This window comes from Sinocyclocheilus rhinocerous, unplaced genomic scaffold, assembly GCF_001515625.1.
Source record: "Sinocyclocheilus rhinocerous isolate Xijiao unplaced genomic scaffold, SAMN03320098_v1.1 scaffold2378, whole genome shotgun sequence".
NCBI classification, from domain to species: Eukaryota; Metazoa; Chordata; class Actinopteri; order Cypriniformes; family Cyprinidae; genus Sinocyclocheilus; species Sinocyclocheilus rhinocerous.
The window spans coordinates 16,489-23,295 of NW_015655570.1; the positions used below are offsets into that span (position 1 = coordinate 16,489).

At 36.1% G+C, this 6,807-nt stretch overlaps 1 pseudogene; it reads left to right on the forward strand.

Annotated features, from left to right (window-relative positions):
* The window catches only part of LOC107718495 (nuclear RNA export factor 1-like), a 17,607-nt pseudogene that overhangs the window by 2,011 nt on the left and 8,789 nt on the right, over positions 1 to 6,807 (forward strand).

Here is a 6,807-nt window from a genome sequence, read left to right on the forward strand (position 1 = left end):
AAAAAAATTGTCGAAATGTGAAATTAAAACCGCCAGTAGGTGTTAGCAAGTGACTGTTAAGGAGTGAGTCATTGAGATTCAACCGATTCATTCAAACGACTGATTCATTCAGAAACAAAGCATTTGACTGTGTTAATTTGTGAATCACTGAATCATTTATTCAACCGATTCGTTCAAACAGCTGATTCATTTTCAAAAGCTCAACTATTTTTGTTGGCAAAATTGAGCAAAAACAAACTAACTTTACTGAACTTGTATAAAATGATTATTAAATTAGTTATGCTGATATCTGCAGAAAAACGGTACTCTTTGTGTGATATAGATTAAGTTAACTATATTAAATTATATAAATATAAAAAGCATACAGAAGCATTTTTGCCGTCTACAATTTAGAATGCCTTGAATTTTGAATTTTAATAGACTAATAAATCAACGTGTGTGCACTCTGAGTCTGTGTGTGTGATTTGGTGATATACTTGATAATGTCAGATCGCACATCATTACAACAACACTTGCCATATTATCGCAGATATACTGTATATCGCACACCCCAGACTCAACTTGAGTGGAAAATGAAATCGACCGCGGTTGTGCTCGCGCTTGTTTGCACATGAGCAAAGGTGTTTTTTAGGAGTCTAACTTGCAAACGCCAGACCACTGATTCGTCAAACCTGCTTTCCTGCAGTCTGTGTTCTTCTGACTTTATTTTGTAGTAAGTAACGAATATGCTTCGGGGAAATGTATCGGAGTAAATGTATACATTTTAATTAGGAAATGTGGTGGAGTAAAAGTAAAAGTTGCCTGAAATATAAAAACTCAAGTAATGTACAGATACGCCTAAAAATACTTAAGTACTGTAACGAAGTATTATTACTTTGTAACATTACACCACTGACAACTGATTTTAAATGAACAAAAAATGTTGGTTGGGTGTTGCATAACATGTTATCTAATAACATGTATTATATGTTAAAATAAAGTTTTGACAAAAAAATTGACCTTTTTCACACTTCTGTGTTCGAAAAGCAAAAGCTTCGAATAGTTGTGTATAATAACTTCCCCTGTAACCTGTATGTATAGCAATGCCCATGTTGTTGTGATTTACTGATGTACAATTCACAGGTGTTTCATCAAAACATATTAACCACAGTTTACAATCATTAATCGGGTATAATGAAACAAAGGAAAATGTTATATTATTCCGATACATATTTCATGATTTAAACGGGAGCACACAAGCCATGCTGATTGTGTATATAGTCAGTTTGGTCTGATTTTTGCATTGGTTTGAATAAAAATGGAAGACAGGCTAAATGAAAATGTAAATCCACTGTCTGACAGCAGGTGGCGGTTATGGAACAGCAGAAATAGAGCTGTTTCCTCAGCGACCTCTACAAACAAAGCAGCGCTGCACTTATAAACACTGCTTTATTAGTCATTATACGGAGGGATGTTGAAAAGAAAATACCATTGAAACTTTTCTGAAGACAGTCAGTTCCTCTCAGAGATACATTCATATAATTCCTCCAAAGTTCATAAAATTTCCCTCAGCTCTCGGCTGTAAAACCTTTCAGTGCCTTCCACTATATTTTCACACAAAACAAAATCTACATTGCATGCTTTGTGAGACTGCTACTAACTTTGCTTACTGTCTGACAGCATTTACTGTCAGTTTTTGAAATTGTGGTAATCAAATACCATGATATCAAATATCATTTTAAAGATAATTGAAATATTAAACGATACTATCCGTCAGGATCCGTCCCTATTTGAAACCCTTAAACTAGAGTGATCTAGAGTGACCCCTAGTGAGGATTGCACCCGCCCCCCATCCCTATAACCCCACCCCCCCACCCCAAACGTTGGGATGCACTAGTTTATTGCATCCGAAATATTTACTTTTATTTTACAGATCCCATATGGAAAAATGTATGATAAGAAATGGCTTCTAACATCACTACAGAATCTCTGCCCCATTGCGTTTATTCCATTATACGTAAGTGATCATGATGATTTAGTCAGTTTAGCTGAACCACATTGTTTGTCCTCATAAACTGTCAAGAAACTCCAGGTCATATTTCACCCCAAAATTAAAAGAACATTTGAATAATTATTGCTTAATATTTTGTTGCAGAAAATGAAGCCTGTTCTTAGGACCATTATTATTTTCTGCCATTATTTTAATGACTATAAAGAACATTTAACACAGAAAATGGATTTCTTTTTTCTTTTCTTTTTTTTTCCAAAATAAAAGTTAATATTCTTTTCTTTTAATTTTGAGGTGATATATAAATGCATACTCACAAAGAGAGAGTTAACCTTTTAACTAACTTGTCATTGAATTGTTAAATCACTGAATCACCAGTACATTATTGTCAACTGATATGTTACATCTATGTCTGGCTGTGTCTCTCTGTGTTTTTGTCTAGCACTCCACAGAGGGACATAAAGTTGATTTCTATCTGGAGGATGCTGCTGCTGCCAGTGCTCTGTTCAAGCTCACACGAAGAGTCACGGACAGTAAAGGGAACAGAGTACGGTGCCGTTTCATCTATAATAAAACATCTCGTTCTCATTACTGTTTTCTATCTTGTAAACTGGGCTGACATGTTTCTTGTTCTCCAGGTGGTTGTGTTTATGAACTGTTGTTCCAGTCCCCCTTTCCTCCAAAGCGAGCTGAAGCCACAAGATCTGGAGCGTTTAAAGGTTTGACCTACAGCTGCTTCTTGTTGCAGTAACACTTGTGGTCTACAGGTGGCAGCTGTTGCATTTAACTGTAGCTGTTCTTTTTTGTGAAGCATTGCATGTCCAAACGCTTTGACGGTTCCCAGAAGTCTCTCGATCTGAACAGCATCCATATTGATCCAGGTAAAACTATACTGTTTGAATAACCAAAACCCTGACACTGCACAAAGTCCCAAGTCAAGATTACCACAGTTACCCATTTGTCAGAAATTTAATTGAGAGCTTTTCAAAATGATTTTAAAAATATATATATTGTACTCTTTTCCATCAGACTTGGTTTCCTGTAATATTGAGATGATCTTAAATCGAAAAAAACTGCATGCAAGCTGTGATCAAAATCATACAGGAGAATATCCCAGAGGTAAGTTGTTCAGATCATTAACCTAAACATAAGAAATAGTGATTGTAACCTTAGCTGAATGAAATCCAGTAGTTGCTTTTCACTAATTTTGGGTGCTGAAAGTAGTGTCTGTTTTACTTGAACATGTCACTTTCTGACAAAATTTTGTAGCATTTTTGCTTTCGACAATCGTTTGTAACGTGAAGAAGTCTTGCATTATTCTACAATCACTAGAAAAACTGCCATAAAGACATGATTCCTGTCCTTTCCCTCTGAGCCACATTACAACTATTTGTTCAATTCTCAGCCCATTTTCACATGTATTAATAATTCTAACACATTATTTTATGCTTAATCCTGGTTTTAAAGTTAGGATTATGGTCAGTGACAGAAGAAAATGCAAACATGACCCAGATGTATTTTTCTACATCTGTGAGTGTTTTATTACATCCAAACAGCGACAGAAATGACAGATTTTGTGATAAGGCTTATTTATAAACTTGTGTTGCCATATTGTCTTCTCATTCTCTGTCTGCAGCTGAAGTCAGAGCGAGAGCTGGATAAGGTGAAGGGGTTCAGGCTGGTGGAGCTGTGGTTGGACAGGAACCCTCTGTGTGATGACTTCAAAGATCAGACCACATATATCAGGTCAGTGCCAGTCACACTGGTCGAGGTTGGTATAATTAGTTGGAAGATTTTTTTTATAATGAATATTTTTACAATTTTTATATATTTTTTTGCTTATGCTAAGCTCTAAAATATTGTATTAAGTAGGAATTGTGAGTAAAAAATATTTTTAAAAATCCTTATAATGGGGCTTATGAATATTGTTGTGGATAATGGAGGGCCTTGAAGTCAGAAAGGTTAAGAACCACTGGCCTAAAAGAAGATGGACTATTTTCAATTTATTTAAGTAGCATCCATGATGTTTCACCCTGACACAGTTCCAGAGTCCAGTAGACTTTTATAGTCCATAAAGTCTCATACAGATGTATAGCCTCATATAGTCCCATTCTGGCCCACACAGTCTTATAGTACTTAATATACCTGGGAGATCATAAAAAATAATCATTAAAACCTGGCATTGCAGATGTTAGCACATGAACACTTTCATCCGCTTCAGAGTATCCGTCATTATTTAGTTACTGTGGTTCAGAACAAATTATGAGTTCTGTCATGACAACTCTCGGAGGGATTGGCATGGTAATGTGCATGACAATGTTAATGTATTTGGTCTTGGCGGAATAGATCAAGAAGGAAGTTGATGGAAGGAAGATGAATTGTCCAAAACTCCATGTTATTGTATTCAAATGGCTTAGGAAAAAATTTTCATGCTAGAGATTGTGAGTTGGGAAATGCTCCTGAAAACAGGAATAAATGTATCCTACTAGAAAAAAAAATTGAGAATAAAAAATGAGGTTTGTTTATGTCTATGTGGGAAGTCGGTACAGGTGTAAAGGCGACTTTTTGGAGCTGTTGGGATCAGTTTCATTGTATTACTGTTTCTCTCATAACTAACTTTATATTAATGGCTATGTTAAGCTGGGTTTCATTGGCTGTTTTCCTACTTTTTTGATGGATATTAGGGCATCAATGCCAAGACTATTTCATGGCTATTCAGTTAGCTTCATTTGAGGGCCAGATTATCGAACTGAAAATCTAATGTGGGCCAAGGGGGTGGGAGGGCTATAAAATGAGAAATTAAACTGAATTGCATATTCAGCAGTAAAGCGAACTGATATTAACAACAGTAATGTCTATAAAAAGTTAACACCTAATTTGTATAGGGTTAAAGTATTCTGACAGTGTGGCCAAAGGTAAAACCATCCATGGCTCCTCCTCACTAACACAATTAAATGCATCAATGATTATGGTTAAGGTTTCTATAAAACTGTACTTGTTTTAAAACAATATTGGTAAAAACTATGCACACTCACACACAAAGAAACTGCCATAGTTTTATAACAAAAATGAATGACATTTCCTTATTCCCCTAATACAGTTTAATACACAAATATATTAATACTTTGGAATTCAATGTGAATATATGACATTTCTGCCAAAACACCATGGTTAATGCAGTGTAACTGCAGTACATTCATGGTGAATGTTTGTAAGGATGGTGATTTGGGGATTTAATTCTAACTTGTTCAAACATTGCACATTCATTGTTGGGAATATGGAGGCTGTTTCATCTGATTTTAAACTAGTTTAATAGAGTGATTTGCGGCTTGTAACAGATATGTGCGTGTCAGATTTAAACACCGATCACTTGATGTTGCAGCACCGTTTAATAATAGTGTCTGGGACTAAACGTTGTATTAAGCCCAAAGTATACTTAGGTTTTCATGCGTACACAGCTGAATGCACAGCCTTTCAAAGTATTCTTTGTCCAGTGTATGTGCTATTTCTCTTCAGAAGTTCCTTTTGTTCAGTGCAAAATTCAAGAATTCAACAATTCAAGGTGCAAGTGCGACCCGTACATACTCTTCTCTCAGATGAAGATGAATGGCGGGCCGGGTTTGGCCCACGCACCGCCAATTGAATAGCCCTGCTTTTTCTGATAACCTATTGAGTCGATAACCTACTGCAGTCATAATTTTTGCTTAAATACGCTCATCTGCATTCATAAATGTACAATAAAGTCACAGCATCCAACACAAAAGATTTTTTTTTTACTGAACTTGCATTGCTTTCATTAACAAAGTCATTTGAGAACTTTTCTGTCTGTTGAAGTAAAAATACTTTCTCTTATTCTAGTTTAATGTTCACAGAATGTTTCCGTAAGCCATTTCTAGGTGAAAGATTATTATTATCTTGTGATAATAGTGTGTTTTGTTCATGTTGGGGTGTAGGTGAGTGACAGCAGTGGGAAATTTGGGTTTACAATCTAAAAACTGAACCAATCCACCCAGAGTGAGTGTTGCAAATAGGGATAAAAAATGTTATTCTGTAATGAACCTGGCACAATATTGTTTCAAAGGATTTTATAACACATTTCAGAGATCATTTGTTGTATTTGCATACACAATAAACAAATAAAAACCAGGAGAAATGGCTTGTGAGTGCACAGGTGGAGTGTGGTGTGTGTGGCTGCTGTAATGATCAGGTGCATCACTGTTTTCCTCTTGTCTTACTTGTCTTGTGACAGTACTGTTCGGGAGCGATTTCCCAGGCTTCTTAGACTGGTGAGAGTTTTTTTGGGGTTTTTTTTAATAATGTTTTGAATTAACAGGACTCAATGTATGGTACAATTATTAGTGTTTGTCAGAAATAAAGTCAGTCAATCATTTATTTGGTCAAGGACAGGAAGCCTGATTCTAGGCTGGCTGCCAATTGGACACTTTCCCAACTGTAATACAGACATTTAAAGTTAAAGGTGACATATCATGAAAATCTGACTTTTCCAGGTTTTAAGTGCTATAATCAGGTCCCTGGTGCATCTACCAACCAAGGAAACGTGAAAAAGATTAACCCAGTAACTTTGTTTTGGTAAGCCTTTTTCTGCAAGCATCTGGAAAAATGAGCGGGTCTGATTTTTGCTCCCCTAGTGACGTTGCAAAGGGATCTCATTATAATATTACCCTGTAAGTTTCCACCCACTGCGCCGTCATTTGATTTCGCAAGCGACAACGGTGTACCAGCTCTAATGCCATGGCGAAAGTTTGAGCAAAACATGCTAACTGTTCTGTCTTTGGCTGCACAGACGAGCACAGAACACT